Source organism: Thunnus maccoyii, chromosome 10 (assembly GCF_910596095.1).
Source record: "Thunnus maccoyii chromosome 10, fThuMac1.1, whole genome shotgun sequence".
In the NCBI taxonomy this organism is placed as follows: Eukaryota; Metazoa; Chordata; class Actinopteri; order Scombriformes; family Scombridae; genus Thunnus; species Thunnus maccoyii.
Window position 1 is genome coordinate 11,742,852 of NC_056542.1, and position 17,586 is coordinate 11,760,437.

Below are 17,586 nucleotides of genomic sequence, written 5' to 3' on the forward strand. Positions count from 1 at the left end.
CAGTTCTCCTGCTATAACAAAATCCAAGGTTGTTAGGCTCTTGATGTTCAAGGGGACCTTTAAAGGTATACTATGCAGGATTTGGCCCCACCTCTCTGGCTCAACCAGAGCAAGAGCGAGAGAGAGAGCAGCCGTGGTTGAGTGAGCTAGACAGTGAAGTGAGCAGTGCTGGTGAAAACAAAGCCATGAATCAGATAAATAAAATGTTATTTTCTGATTGTTTCACAGCGTTTACGTTCTAAAGCACAAATAAACATGCCCACACCTCCACACAACCCTGCGGGAAGGTGCAGCATTGCCTGATTTTGTATGAATGCAGAGCTTCATCCTGTCCACTGTGGTCTCTCTGCTCTGCGCGTGTGTAGCTCAGCCCCGCCCTCAATCCAACAGGCACACAGACCTGCAGCTCTTTACACATCCATGATACAAGGAGGCAGAGCAGAGGAGAGAGACAGAGACAGTGATGTAACCTGGACGCTACGTTTCTATAGAGTCCTGAACTCACACCCTGTGCACTGTTATTGGCTGGGGGCTACAAACCCACTGCCCAAAGGTTGACACCCAGAAACATCCCAAACACAGCAAAATAATAAGAAAATACAGACAGAGGGCAGAGTTTCTGTAGATAAATGCACCACCACACACTTCTAGTAGGTCATAAGTGATGACTGAGAGAGATTATTTTTGTATGAGTCTATACATTTTTTAGGAAAACCCTGCATATTATAGCTTTAAGGTCAAGCACGCAAACTTGGGAATTAAAAACACACTTGAACACTGCTGTTGGAGAACCTACAGAGTGCAATCAAGAAGTGATTCATTTTCTCGCAAAACTCTGATTATACTCGACGGTGGGTGCACCATATGCATCACCAGTCCTGACTTACACACTATCACCAGGATGTTTTTTGTCCTATGCTGAGATCATATTATTTGCATAGTTTATAACATACACCGATTTCTTAGAATGAAGACAGGTTTTTTTTTTGTTAGGGCTTCAACCAGCAGTATGTGGTTGTTAAACATGGTATATGCATATATTCAGAGGCTGTAAACATTTATACCACAAGTAAAATCCAGTGTATATTTATGTTTTAAGACAAGTTTAAAAATATTACTGAACTGGCACATCCCTGTGGTCAATTCATCTCTGGTGCATAATCTCAGCATGCCTGATTCGAGTCCAGCTGGAGCCCTTTGTTGCATGTCATCCTCCTTATTCTCTCCCCACATCTCCTGTCTGTCTCCACTGTCAAACCAGAAAATAAATGCAAAATGCCACAAAAAAGGTTAGGAATATTACAAAACCATATTTTGGTCCAAGTCCTCAAAACATATCTATATAAACCCAAAAATTAAAATGATAATTACATATTTGAATATGTGTTTAAATGTTTTCTTTCTGCTGGAGTCACAGAGTATCTGCTTTGTACAGCCTCAGCAAAATATCCTTGTGATTTTGTTTTATTCTTTTATTAAAATTTCTTAAGATAAGCAAACATGATTTTGACTGATACTTGTACAACATGCAACAATTTACCTGTAACCAGCATTCATTCATAAATTCATTCATTTAAAAGGGAAACGCATCAATATTTTTTGGCACAATGGAGGCAGCAAACTTGAGAACAAAATAGACAGAAATAACTGCAATTAACAATTGTTTTCTTTATTGATTAATCTGCTGGTTATTTTCTCAATAAATTGATTATTCATTTGAACCATGAACTGTCAGAAAATAGTGAAAAATGCCCACCACAGTTTCTCTGACTCTATGGTGACATCTTGAAAAGTCTTGTTTTATCTGGCCAACAATCCAAAACCAAAATATACTCAGGGTACTATCAGATATGAAAGCAAATTTTCACATCTTAGAAGCTTAAACCAGTTTAAGTTTTTGCTTAAAAACGGATTTAAAGGATTAAATGCTCAATCAACTAATTCATTAATCAACAGTGCAGTAATGTAAAAATATATTAAGTTAGAGGAAATTATTACTGTAACACTTGTCAAGATATAAATGGCATTAAACCCTTGTGTCAGATGAACTCATAATATTCTTTATTATACTGAAAAGCTGTGTGTACAGTGCTGCTGATCCTTCCAGCCCAACCATAATCATTGATTTTCTTCTTGAGAGTTGGACTCATGGCTGTGCTTAATGCAAAGTATCAGTTTGGAATGGTAATCCGCTGAACTAAAAACATATGGCTAATTATGGATTTTTAGTGCATGAAAAGTCCATCAGCAAAGCATCCTTACAGTGTGTGTTACTATCTCCACATAGTTCATTCGGTGCTTCAAAGTGAGGCAGAATGAGAGGCTGGTATCATGACATGCCTTGCAAACACTCCAGCAGCCAATACCCACAAGGCTTTGTTTTGGAGGTTATCTTCACTCTCCACTCAGTTCACTCGAGTAGCCTATCTATCAGTGACGGAAAGGGAGCAGTGGTGGCAGCCACAGTACGATTAGACACTATGTCGGCTAATATTGCGCAGGCAGTTGAACAGGGCCAGCCTTTGTTGTTGTTTACACAGCGTTTGCCCATCATTAGGCTTGGCAAGGCTGGCTGCCTACTCCTTTTATATTAATTAAAATGAATATACAGTAAAGACTGCACGTGAGGCTCCCAGCCAGAATTTTGAAGTAAGACTCAATTAACCTCAATGACCCTGCCTAACACAAACAATGAGAAATTAATTATATGCAGCGTCCAACCCAGACGAGCTTAGTGGCTTCAAAACTACAATATAAACGGTTTCGAATGCATTTCCACCTTGTTTTCGTTTGCGTCTGCCAAATCAATGGCCCATTAAAAAATCTCCAGCAATATGAAATGGGTATCATGAAAGCACAGGTGTTTGCAGGGCATGCGAGCTCTGAGAATCAGTAGTTTTTGTATATGATTATCTGCTCATGGGTGCTTCATTGATTTAACTTCAATGTTAGACAGACATAAGCTTGTCAAATATTTTGAGACAAGAGTGAACACGATGTCTCTCCAGGCTGTATTTTTTCATAAGGCGAGAGGAACCTTGAGATTTGTTGTATTTGATGTCAACTTTATTATTCTTGTTTGACATAACGGCACACAAGTTCGCAATACTGGTCATTCATTTCAGACAGGTCACAGAGGATTGCAGCTTGAAGACGGAGTACATTCCCGTGTGTCTTTGTGTGTGTGTGTATGTGTGTGTGTGCGAACAAGTTCCACTCCAACACACACGCACACACATTGAGACAACCTGTGAAAGAAAGTGTCTCACTAATTTGAAACGTGTTAGAATTTGCGCACAATGCAGTGATCCGCAGACTTCCATGTTATCACATTGGCAGTTATGAGTAATTGCACCCTGCAGCATTCCCTACCCCTGGACAACTTTTAATTATGTTACAAAGTGCACATGCTCTCCTGCATTAATGTCTCCGCTGGAGTCTTGAATGATTACATTCAGTTGGCTGTTGTACAAGGACTGGCATCTCTAAATCATGAAAACATGTTTATTAATCTTAAGAGATAAACTCAAACCATGGTATTTATTGATGTGAGTATGGGATTAGCCTTTGTGTTATGTATGATAAGGAATTTAAAAATAATGTGCAGCAAAGCTGTGGAATACTTACAGGAGCTGAAAGGCAGCAGGGGAGCTGAAGTCTTTTCTTTTTTTTTTTTTTTTTTGAAGATAGAGAATGGCAGAGATAGAGCGCTGACAACACGAATGAATGAACCTACTGTAGCATATTCCTCCGGCACCGTGGATCATTTATGTCTTGTATGGCCTATGCCTGGAACATCTCTCCCTGTGGAGATAAATGTGTGTGTGTGCTGTCCATCACTGGAGAAGCAGATGAGTGTGAAGTGAAGCATATACCAACCAGCAGCATGTCACTCACAGTTTCATGCTGGGCAAGTCCCTCATGTCACACTTGAGTCAAGGAACACGTCAAAGCATGATTGCTCCACAATTAGTTTTGATCAACACATCAAGATCTAAAACATGAGTCTTTTTTTTAAGACACTGTAGATAAGCAAGTCAAATGCAACATTTTAGAAATATTTGCAAGTTCTGCTTAGAGAACATAATATTTTGCATTCATCTTCATTTGAGGCCAGAAATCAGATTTATTATGCAGCTCATATGCAAAAATATAGTATTTGACAGTATATGCACAAGATATTGCTCCATTAAAAACTTTACAAGAGGAGCTCAGTTATTTCAGTAGTTTATCAGATACCTATCAGGGTGGAAAATGCAAAGAATTAGCTCAAAATGTGCAATGTTTCAACAACATTCCCATTTGTGCAGTTTCTCCCCTCCAGAATTTCTTAATCAGCTAACATCCTAAATGATATGAGTCCAATTTTCCAGGGAGGATTAAATAGACCTTTGGGACAGATCAGATGCGATATAATGATGATGAAACCATGAAGGTGTTGTGAATTTGAGGTTTTGATAATGAGTTTGTTTTTATGTTACACTCAATCAAGACACCATTCATAGATTTATTAGATATTTAAGCGAAGATGATTACAAGGTGTGAAATTTGTTGTGTGCTCTTGTTTAGACATAAAATACCTATTTAATGCTTGACTGGTTATGACTGCATACATTAAGCACACTGGAAAATGACCACCACACTTCCTGAAGTAATCACTGACTGGGTTAAGAAAAAAAAAACTGTTAGGAGAGACAGGGGTCGTTTGAAAACATGCTCTTTCAATCAATGTACACTGCACCGTACTGACTTAATCAAAGATCTTGTACATGGATAATCACTACAAGTGAACCTTGCCTGGCTGACATTTGCATATATTGAGTTACAGGAGTCAGTCTCACTAAGACTCTATCCGGTGGATCACCACATGTGATGTTATCTGCATGTAGCTAGAAACATCAAACGCTTTCTTCAAATCAGTTTTCACACATCAATGTGGTTATAGTTTGACATTGATTCTGTTTAATGGAGAGCTGCAATGCAATTCTAAATTGATTATAGGGTTATGCTAATTTTGCTGAAGTGGATATTCAAAATGTCACTGTTTTAAATAGTTTGAGAGTGAACTGATAAGTGCAGTCATGATGGGATAATATGCAAACATTTGACCTATCATTAATTAACAAGCCCTTGAATATTCATTTATGTTTTATATCCCGTTGTGCTTCTAATGAAGTATATTATAGCTTTAGTCTAATCTACAGTATCACTAAAATGCTTTGCATAAGAGCAGATGGCATTACTAATTAAGAATTAACAACACTAATATTAACCAAACTTTTACTGATCTATATGACATTAGAGGATATTTTTGTTTCTTCTAAAAAGAAGATGTTGCTTCCACGGATACTCTTGTTGCCGTAGAACTGGTCTTCATGTCTGAGCTTTTTCTTGATTCTGCTCTGTTGTTACATAAATCTTTTTGAAGATAGTCATCACAGACGAGTCTTTTGGGAATTAATTAACCTATATTGTTCATGGTGGCATCCCTTGAAGGCCCAGGGGGAAATAATGCAACTGAGAGCTCCTCCTTTACTTACATAGTCAATAAGGAGTCACAAGACAAGAATGTAAATTTTATTTAAGTTGTTGCAGACACAGTGTCTGATGAAGCAGAATGCTGCTCATTTCTTTTGTACCTCTTCACCTGGTAGAAATATCCTTTGCAATGACATATATACTAGTTTATTGCTATTGACAAACAGGGTGACTATATATTGTACCACATCTCAAGTGGTCTGTCACACATATTTGTCACTCTTTCAATTTTAAAGTCCAATTTTTATGCCTTGTTGTATTTTTACATCCTTCTCTATTGTCAGAGTGTTGGAGCTTCATTTTCAAGTAAGCATCCTCCATTTTATTAGATAAACTACAGAGCACCAAGTTCTGGCCCCACCAGGGAGAAACCTTAAAGATTGGAGCTTCATCTCAAAGACCAGACATTTAAGTGTTTCACCACTGGGAGGTTGCAAAGGTCTAATTAGCCACTGTGTCTGCTCTGTCAGCAATGGCAGACCAGTACAAGGTCTTTCCTTCCACTATCAAGTGAGCTCCTGTATGCTGTAGCTCCATATTACGCTGTCAAGCACAACTGCATGTTTCCTGTGTGCTGCTTGGTTTTCCCCATGGGAAAGCTTCTGAGGAGAGGATATAGCAATTATCCACAGACTGCAAAGTGAAAGGTGAAAGGATTTGTATTTACCAGCCAGTGAGTGGTTAATGACAATACAATATGCTGGAATTATGGGGATTAGAGGCCAGGGATTTGTGTACAGTCAATGAAATTTCAATCAGCACCTCAGTGCTACCTCAGTAAATTGACTTTGGGTGTGGAGGGCTGGGGGTGCAGGGGGATGTGTGGGGCTAAACATGTGATGTTAAAGTTGTCTTTGGTGTGAATTACTGTCTATGTACTATAAGAAACAGGACACAGGGGAGACCTCACAGTATGCCGAACATTAACTTGGCCCAGGAGGGCTTTCTGGTCGAGTCACATTTAATTTATTGTCCTTAATTACAGGTACAGTTCCAAAGGTCTCTGCAGAGCCTAAATAATGAAACAAGAACTCTGTTACCTGTTACCTTCACCATTCTCATCCTCAAGGCAATATGACCAAAACAACAATAACAAATTTTATTACAACAACTTTATTTGTATAGAGCCTTTCATACAAGAAATGCAGCTCAAAGTGCTTTACAACAAAAGAAATTACATGCACCAAGTGCTTTACATGAAAAGGACATAAAAGAACATAACAGCATATAAAAAAACACTGATGTAACAAAAGCTGGAAAATAAAATTAAAATAAAACCCACTTGATAAAGTAAAACTGAAATACATAGAATGCATACTGAATAATAATCAAAGAATGAAACATGAAAAAAACAATTTAAAGCATAGAACACATAGAATGTATAAAATAAAGTAAAATATAACATTTTAAAAGAAGTGCAGTAGAGCATAAGTGCAAAGCTGACTGAATATGAAAAAGTGCAGCAGAGGGCAAGTGGAAAGCTATTTAAATGCTTGGGTAAAGGATTATTATGATTTTATTATATTTTACCCAAAATGAGACATAGCAAATTCGGTGCAATGGAGTTAATAGTATTTGGGCAAGCAGAAACTGCAAGAGAACCTTAGGTAGGACTACAGATCAGATTATTTAATTGTATAATATTGTATAATATGTATATCAGAGAAAATTACCATAGGCTTACTGACCATACACAATTTAGTAACACACCTTATTTTACACAAAGAATATATATATATACACACACACACACACATATATACACACACACACACACACACACACACACACACACACATATATATATATATATATATATATATATATATATATATATATATATATATATATATATATTGACCAGTTATTACACTAGGGCTGTAGTCAACCAAAGAAAATCTTGGTCGACTGAAATTGTACCTATTCTTCAACCAACTGATTGGTCGATGGGGGAAAAAAAGCGGCATTTACGTAATATAGTAAACAAGCTAAGTAAGCCCTCCGAGCTAATGAGTGCTAGTGGGTGATATCTAGTGTCAGCAACATTTTTTGATGACACTATATATCAAACAAAAGCCAGAGACTATATCTTATTAAGGTGCTGTGAGCTGTAAATTCACCACTTCTAAGCAAAAGGCAGAATATAACGTTATCTCGGAGCCTGACAAGCCTGGGCAAGGCCTCTTCCTCCAGGCAGCTCTCCTGCTCCTGCCTCCGTGGCTGATTCACCCTGGTCAGCGGCTGTCTCCTTGGCCTGCCTCTTGCTGTGCAGCGCTATCATCTTCTTTTTTCCATTCTATGGTGGGTGGCAACCAGCGTTAAGGTGCATTACCGCCACCTACCATGGTGGAGTGTGAGTGAGTGTTATTTACCCCCTGAAAAAAACAAACATAGAACTATCTTCTCGCTAAACTTTCGGGGGTTGGAGGCCCTGGAAGTGGCGCCCAGAGTGAGTCCGAGTGTAACCCAAGAGATTGTCCGACCAATGAGACTTTGGTCAGACAAGACCATATCTTCCAACCAATCGATCAATCAACCAGAGACTACAGCCCTATATTACACTGCATCTCCTCCAATTTATCTCTTTATAGTAAACATTTATGAACAAAGACGTTAGAATGACATAAAACACTAGTTCCTGAAATGTCTCTCAAAGGCATGCTAGTAACCATTGTTACCCTGAATCAGTTCTCTTCATTGAAGTTAATTTGAATGTGTTCAAAAAGGACAAGATTATTTTTGAGTGTCCTGTAAATTTTGTGAAAATTTGCCCATTAGATTTTGATATTTCTTGAGTAAAGGCAGAATTATTGACTTGATGGTGGTGCATAAAAGATCAGGAGATCATCCATCCTCTGTAGTCTATGATTATCCACAGAAATGTGGTATAATTTTCAAGCAATTACATGACATAGCATTCATTTGGCAGATGCTTTTGTTCAAAGTGACTTACAATAAATGCCAAACCCAAAGCAACAGCTAAAATCTTGCAAAATTGCAAGTTCCTTTAAAAAAGATAACAATGGAAGTGCTAGTGCGGGATGTTGATGTGCAGTTTGCAAGATGGATTTTCCATTTGAGGCAAAAGATGGATAGTGACTCTGCTATCCTGACTTCAGTGAGGACTTTATTCCATCAATATGGGGCCAGAGCAGAAAAGAAGTCACATCCAAGATGAGCAACTGCAAAGGTCCTCGAAGTGACGAGGCGGAGGTAGAGGAGTGCAATAGTTGGGCCGGGATGTAGGGTTTGACCATGGCTTGGAGGTAGGAATGAGCAGTTCCTTTCACATCCCTGTAACCCTAGCCTGGGGCAATCAAAATTCATGACATTTTGGCCAGAAGTTAAAGATCTTTTGTTCTGGACTATGTAAGGGAGGCCGCTGTACGGACAGACCAACAGACCGCCATTGCCTTCTTAGCCCTGTCACTAGCAGGACTGAAATCCAGAGAACTCTGTCAGTTAATTTAGGCACAAATTCATATTCCATTGTAGTTAAAAACCCTGAGAAGAGCATTTAATTGCCACCCTATTATCAGGAGCCATTTTTGACAGGCTGTGCTGACATGTCTATGAACCTAGAAATTATCTACAGTAGACAGTAATCAAACATAGGTGCAGGGGTTGTAATTAATAGCGGATTACCTGACAGAGTTACACCATAAAATGTGTTCACTTATTATCTGTAAAAAAGGTTTTTCTTTGCTTTCCTGTCATGGGTAATGTATGAAGTTGTGTGGGCATTTTGCAGGGTGCAATGATTTTATTTAAGAGTGTAATGACACAAATAGCAGCTGCTCTTAGTTTAGCATTGCGGGGAGAGACAACACTAAACATTTGTCTCTTCAAGCTATGTTATCCACCCTTAATTTCAGGAGGGATGGCACTGCTTTACCCAAAGAGCACCAACCACTATGTGGAGGGCAATAAACAACATTTAGGAAAGCACTCATCATGGGACTTTAAACTTATAATGCATAGTACACTAGATCTATGTCGTCCACAGCAGAATAAAGCCATCCATCTATTTTTGGTGCTTATCCCAGCCAGGTCTCTAGTAATCAGAGCAGTACAGGCAAGAAGGCGTTTCCCCAACTGTCCTCTGTTTTCTTGGAGGTGAGGGTTATAGGGTAGTGGGTACCAAGTAGAGCCTGAAAAGTCACTTTGCTGATTTGAGTAGTTTCAACTTTACAGATCTGTAGTCACTGACCCTGCAGTTAATTCTTTTTTTTTATTTTAATTTTACTTGAATCCAAGCAATCATATCACTTTTCAACACTACAACCCGGCTGTGGCTCAGAAGGTAGAGTGGGTCATCCACTAATCAGAAGATCAGTGGTTTGATCCCTGGCTTCTCTAGTCTGCATGTTGAAGTGTCCTTGGACAAGATACTGAACCCCAAATTGCTCCCAAAGGCTGTGCCGTTGGCGTGTGAGTGTGAATGAGCATTAGAACTCCTGATGAGCAAGTTGGCACCTTGCATGGCAGCCTCTGCCATCAGTGTATGAATGTGTGTGTGAATGGGTGAATGTTGACATATAGTGTAAAAGTGCTTTGAGTGATCGAAAGACTAGAGAGCCACTGTATAAATGCAGCCCATTCACCATCCCTATCACCAGAAATGAACGTTGATACTAGGTAATGACGCAAAACACCATGTTACCTTATGTAACATCCAATGCTATGTCTACAATATCAGTGCATGGAAAATGGTCATGGTTAGGGAAACACTGTGGCTATGGCAAATAAACTATTGTTAAGTTATGGTTAAGGTTAGGGAACTAAAAAAGTAGGGTTAGGGAAAGATGGTGGCTTTAGTTTTGAAAAGAAAAACAAACCCAAACAGTTCAGCACAGTCTCCTGCACAAAAGTCGGATATGTTGCTTACCCATCCCCATACCCTTACTTTCTTCCTTGCTACATAAAGGGGAAACTTCTTCCACACTGAACATTGGCGTTGGACATTGCAGATTTGTCCAATATAAACATAATTCACTGGGATACTGAGCTGGTTTATATGCACATCAGTCTTCACTTCAGTTTCAGATTCTATTGTACAGTAAGTACAGTCCATTCCTGGTTCTAACCGTTTTATTCAGTTCAGTACAAAACTGGGCCTACCTACACCGCATCAACAGAGTCATTGAATCATGTTCTGTAGTTTTAATTGTCTTTCAAGCAGGTAAGTTTTAAAGAAGGACATACTGTATGTCTAGGGTTAGCAAACAGTGGGGCTTTTAATTCAAATAACAACTGAATCAGTTGTGCTGATGTGATTCAGCACACTCAGATAACTTGAGGATTCAGTGTGAAACACAGTGGAAACCGTTAGTGATGATGCCTGTCCAGGTCAAACTGATCATTATAAGCGGAGGATTATTTTAACCATTTTTTTCTTTCTTAATTTCTCATGCAGATGACCATCTAATTGATATTTGTGCGTTTATTACATGAGTATAAAGTAATGAAACAGACAACTTTGCTATTTACTGAATTTTATTGACTGTTTTACAGCTGTTTCAAATGCTGTTTCAATCAAGTCAGTTCTTTGCCACCTGGAAAAATAATTTCACAAACTTGTCCATTGATACCTGGATCATGGTCATACATGACAACATATGTTGACAACATATGTTGTCATTCATGAAAAAGCCCTGAATGAACACTGTAAGCGGACTACTTGATTACTCTACGTGAATTATTTGAACAGCATTTGTATAGGAATGATTCTGTCCTAAGCTTTTTGATCCATATAGGTGGTTGATCACTGTAACCATGATTGCTATAAGGAGTTTCCACACATTTGTTTGTTCATGCACTGAACACCTCTACCGCCAAGGTGCTTCAATAAAATGTGATCTCCCCAGCAAGTCATGAGTCCGCTCAAGGACCACCCCCTACAGGGTGACCCCAAATTCCTTTCCGATCACTGACCTCCTTACTCTGTCATGGGGAAAGATCCTCCCCCCGACAGAGAAGCCTAATTTCAGCATCTTCTATCCATGAACTCTTTCTTATGGTCACTACCTCAAGCTTGTGTTCAAAGGTAAGGGTCACTATAGAGCTTTGTTGTCTGGTATGGCTTGGTATTTACCACCATAGTCTCATGCAGAGGTTGCACTACTGCAATGTTTCAGTCTGCAGTGGGATATGAGTCTGAAAAAGTTTTTTGTTTTTTTGTTTTTTTTACATCACTTACAACTTGAATGATTTTTACAAAGGTTGACTCAGAGTAGCACATCAATTGTGACAACACCATGGTCCAACCGCGCATGTAATTGAAACAATCGATTGTAATTTCATAAACACAAATGTGCATAAAGCACAGAACCAGTAAAGTGAGCTTCTGTTGGTTGAGTGATCAGAACTGCATGCCTATCAATCTCTCCGTCTCCCCCCCAGGCTTGTTTATTGTTTTCCCATTGAATGCTGGATAGGGAGTCATTGCGCAGGTCTTCTATCATCTCAAGGAGAGGCTGTTTCTAAGCTCTGCCTGAGGATCAGTTATCTCACTTCAACAGAACAAAAGGTCTTGTATTACAGGCTGAAAATATGTCCTCGATCAGTTACTGAATTGAGGCCTTCACTGAGAAAAAATAAATGGTGTCAGTGTTTGAAATTTCTCTCAGTGATGTTGAGAATCAGAGGGTGCATATGACCACCAGATCTGTGTAATGAGCCTGTGAAAAGAAAGTGAGGAATGTTACCCGAAGCCTTTCATTTTCAGTATTGTACAAACATCATAATGGGAACATGTAGTACAGTTTCTCTTCTCAGCAGCAACAAAATTTCCAGGTTGTGTTAATTGACCATTCCTTAAACCAATCCTCCAAGTAGCAATTGTCTAGTAATAGCTCAACTGTAACTAAACATGGTAGGTCTGTCAAGCTTTGAATCTTAATAAGCTTGCATGCATTGTGCATGGCGCGCTAAGACCAATGATCAATATCCAAAGAGTTTGTGTTTTTCATTGCCTTTCCAAACCAAAAATAAGAGCAAAAAGCACAAAGGAGTAGCCAGTGTGTTTGTCTGTTGTAAACTGCCAACATTAGTATGCCTGGGTACTAGTGTTTCTTTCAAGGCCAAACATTAGTATATCGTTAACTAACTACATCATTATGTGGGGTATTAGGAAATACCCTGTTGAGATGACTTTTCTCATGTAAAAGTGTAACATTTCTTCATTTCTTTTTGTTGCTTGTCCAAGTAACTAATTAGGCCATATATTTCTAAAGTAAACCTCATATTGGTGTAATTTTAGACAGAAATAAAACTTGAAATGTTTTTTCTTATAATACTGCATACTATAATTCTAGGACTAACTATCTCTAAAAACAATGCTGTTGCTTTATTTCCACCTTCCAACGTTTATTTATGTCTTCTTCAATGTTTCATGAACTAGTGAGGACTTGTGGAACATCTAGCTTTAGCCTTTTTTGTTTTTTTTGCATGGATGAATAAAGAGAACTGGATAAAGCGTCAGAAGTGAGGCCCCGTTCATTCCTATGAAAGTTGCTCAGTGGCACATGAAGCCAAAAAAGCCACTTCCCACTGTAAAGAAATTACCCGCACACTCTATGGGCCCCATGCGCCCATAGAGCATGCTCACTAGAGACTTCCTCCAGCTCAGGCAACTAACTTCTGGTTTAGCCCTCCAGCTAACTTGAATGTTGATAAAACAATTCAATCATGTGGCTCTTCTACACATTCGAAATATTATCTGACCAAATGGACCAAATTCTGATAGTGAAACAAATCATTCCATGAGGGTTGTGACGCTCAAAAAATTTTACCCATTGTTTTACAGCTGCTCCTTTTCCTATGATTGTGTGTGGAGAAAAATGCTTTTTGGGCCCCTCCCCGACCCAGAAGTTGTAATTCCATGGCTTGGCCATTATATCAAATTGGCTTCAAAGCTCAGCGCTATTCCTGGGGGCTTGTTTTTTGTATCATTACACAGCTCTGAGTTAGCATCATGTATGTAGCCATCTTATTGTAGCAGAATGGAAAGGTATTCCTTTCTGGTTTGAGCAGGCCTGTAGTCTCCTTGATTACTTGGCAATCTCAAGCCAATCATTGTCTGTGGTTACCCTATAAAGGCAGGTAGTGGTGTTCTGGGCGCTCCCCTGACGCTAAACGCTAGGTCCCCGTGTGTGGTAGCAGCATAGGCTCCATAGACGCTCTCTCTCTCTCTCTTCCTGAACTTACAGACGCTGCCTGATTGGTATGTAGCCTATTATGGCATCAGGTTCATCATCTTTTTGGCAGCTGTCATTCTCATTTTAATTTGATTTTTCTTTATATATTGCAGGACTGTGGGCCCTGGCCAGCCGCATAGCAGCTTACCCAGGAGCTGCTGCAGCCATTCTTGCCCACACTGCAAGAACGCTGCTGCTTTGCCTATAATAGCGTTGATAATCATTGTCTTTGTTTCGATATGTTTGGTCGGGTCTGCTGCTGCTGCTGCATTGAAGGCCAGCAGTACCGCGACTAGTACTCTTTTTAGCAGAGTCGTTTTAATGGTGTGGGTGTGAGTGTGTGTGTGTGTAGTGAGCGGGGGGTTTTCTTTTTCGTTGTCATCGGTTGTTTATTCTCAATTTTGCTTAATTTAGTTCATTTATTTGTCTCCACTTTATAGCTTACATAATGATTTCATATCACTTATATTGTTTTCATAGTTTATTTTGTTGTTTGCTTATCCTCAGTTTTGCTTAGTTTAGTTCATTCATTTGTTTTTGTTTTTTTTTACTTTATAGCTTACAAAATGATTTCCTATTACTAATATTGTTTTCATAGTTTATTTTGTTGTTTGCTTATCCTCAGTTTTGCTTAGTTTGGTTCATTCATTTGTCCCAACTTTATGGTTTATGTAATGGTTTCATATTATTAATCTTGTTTTTTTAATTTATTTTGTTTGTTTATCTTTTTCTAGTTCGTTGTACAAGTACAGGGCTTTCATTTTTATGCCCTGTAATGAATATTGTTTGGTATTGTTTATGTGTTTATTTAGTTTAGTTTTGTTTGTTAGTTTATTCTTTTCTCTTTTTTCTGGTTTTGTTTGTTGGTTGAGCACTTAATTGATTTTGTATCCCTTTTTATTTTTCAGGAGCTGAGCGCCCTCGGTGGTGGGGTTGGTGACTGTTGGTGATGGTTCCTCCTTTTTCCTGTGTGCTGTGTTTAACTGAGCATCCCTGGGTTTAACCCTTCACCAGTGTGTGTGTGTGTGGATGTGTGTACACGTGTGATTCGGGGTGACTCTCTTCTGGACACCTCTCCTACCTCCCCTCCACTGGTAAGCCTCGGCCCTGAATAATTCCCCTGCCGTTCTTTTTAATACCTGTGATCGGTACATTTAATAATTGTTTTTTTACTAAATTTTGCTATTGTTAAACATAAAGAATTGATGGTTGGAACCACGTCTCTTGCTTCTTGGTGTACGAACCTGATTGCCTTTTGAGTTAATGGTACTGGTCTGAGGTAACACTGGTCCCTGGGTAAAACCCCCAGGGTGGCGTAGTTCTTTTGATAACACTGGTTAGTGCCCTTTAATCCCCTATACTTCTCACCACATTATGAATGTTTAAGACCTTTTTTCTGTGTTCTAATTTTCATGCCTGTTAGCTGGAAACATTAAAAGTCAGCTGGAGATGGAGTTTTCAGCCAATGGAGTTAATGTTAGTCAGTTAGCCAGCTAGCTACAGTTGCTAAAATCTGCCACTGACAGTTGAAATTTCATCCAGTGAAATAAATTGTTCAGAATTAATTTGGTTTGGTATATTATCTTCTTTATCAATGTAAAGTAATTTCGTTTTTTAGTCTTTGATTGAGCGGTTTGAGAAACTTAGCAACCACAACAAAGGGGGGCAAGGCTTAGTGAAAGGCTAATGAGGTAATTCTACCTGCTTTGGGCTATAACTGGGCATATCTGATAACCATCAATGTTTCAGACAATATAGAAATATCTATCTATCTTCTGTTCTATCTATCCATCTTGTGCTTTCTTACTGTTTGTCTTTCTGATTTTTCTCATTATTTTTCTCTCTTGCTCACTAAATCTATCTATTTCCCTCTCTTTCTCTCTCTCTCTCGCTCTCCTTCTCCCTCTGCCTTTCCTGGTGTTAAATTAGATGGGAATAGGTAATGAGAACATTTCATGCCAGAAGCATTAGTAATGATGATAATTAATGTCCATTGTCTTTTGGATCAGCTAAATATTAGGCATCAGGCAGAATTATCTCTCTGTATCAAATCACATTAATCAACATTTGGGGCCACCTGCTAATCACGCTAATGTGATCCCTAATGAAAATTGGAAAATGGGGGCTGCATGAATGCATAAGGAACTCCTGAAATCAAATGTAGTAGAGAGCATTCAATTTCACATGTGAAAAGCTGATTTCTGAGAGGATTTATCAAAAAAAACAAGGAATGTTTCACCAACAAAGGGAGCAGTCATTTTCCATTATTGAAATCTGTCTTTTCCTATTTGCTATATTTGATCTTTTTACAGAAAAGGGCACCTAAAAATCAATTTACTGTAAGCACTCCTTGCATTTTGGAGCAAATGTTCTTGTCTGGTTTTGGATAACCGGTCAAATATGGACCATGTGATGTAATTTCAGTGAAGCTACATTGGAGTCTGATAGAAAAAAGAAACCCAGTTATACTCTAAACACCGGATTTTTGTGTTAGAACCTGAGATTCAGAAAGGAAAGGCCTCTTTCTAGACATACCTTGTTGCCTTCATGTCCAGCAATCACAAGCAAACAAGAAATCCATTACAGACAAAGGGCAGTTTTTTGAGTAATGGGTCCAACTCTTTGTGACCTGAAAAATTCTCACTTTATTACTTTTACTATTTTGCTATCACTCTCTTCAACCACACACTGGGTATGTAGGAAAACATTCTATGATATATATGAAAAAGATGCAGAGGGCAGGTTGAGAAAAAGCAGGTACAGCAAAAAAGTAAATTTCAAGACCTGTCACAAAATGATGCTGTGAAAACCACAGAATTCTGCTATATTTTATTAAGGTTTTGGAGCTGGTGTTGTGTTGATCGTGAAAGGCGCTGAGAATTTTTTTCCACATTGTTTGAACTGCTGCCACCTCTCCCTGCCAACAGAAATCCTCCCCGAATTCCACTTTGGAGGTTTTGCCAGCTAGCATATGCATGATGAAAACCCTACCCGCCACAATCTTCCACAATGTGGTGTGACCGAAACAGCTCAGGTTCAGGCCAAGCACTTGTTCTGCTCCAGGACCCTAGTTAAAAAAGCCAAATGTCAGCCAGAGAACACTCTGCAGCTATCAGCGGCTAGATTTACAACGTATTTATTTTATTTGTGTTACAGCATGGCATCAAGGAGAAACTGATACAGTATCTGATGTGCTGTGAATAACAATGTGTTGTCAGATTGCACTTCTCCTCACACAAACAACATAGACTAATGTCTCTACAAAAAGTGCATGTTCAGTTGTGGGTCATTTCAGACAGATTATCCAAGGCAGTGTGGCTAAGGACAATGTTTGCAGTAGTTATTGGTGACGTGGGAGTAATCATAGAGGATTTGGAGGAACAGCAGTCTTATTTTGGAGTTATTGATTTTTCTGACTGCCACTGGTAATGTTAGACAAGTGAGGCAGGAATTTCAACCCCCCCAACTGTTTTTTTGTGAAGAGTAATAGAGCTAGAGAGATAGTAATAGAGCCACAATGGCACACACATTCAAAATCTATTCCCTTGTAATGCTTCTAGATATTCTGGGGTAACTTCAGACCTCAGTTGCCTTCACTGCCCACTGGCTGTGTTTTGTTGCCAGTCCAATTTACATGTCATGCATCTGGTACACATTCTGACAAGTATAAAAATTGCACGGCTCTGTCAAACCTCAGGCTTCCAGTGGGAAGCTTCGCGAGAAGCTCTTCTAATTTCTCTTCCTGATCCGATCCCTCCCTTATTTGGATCACTGCACACATACAGTGGTGCATTACAACCAGTGCCCACTCACAAGCCCCGGCTGTCTTCTTTTCCTCTTTTTTTACATG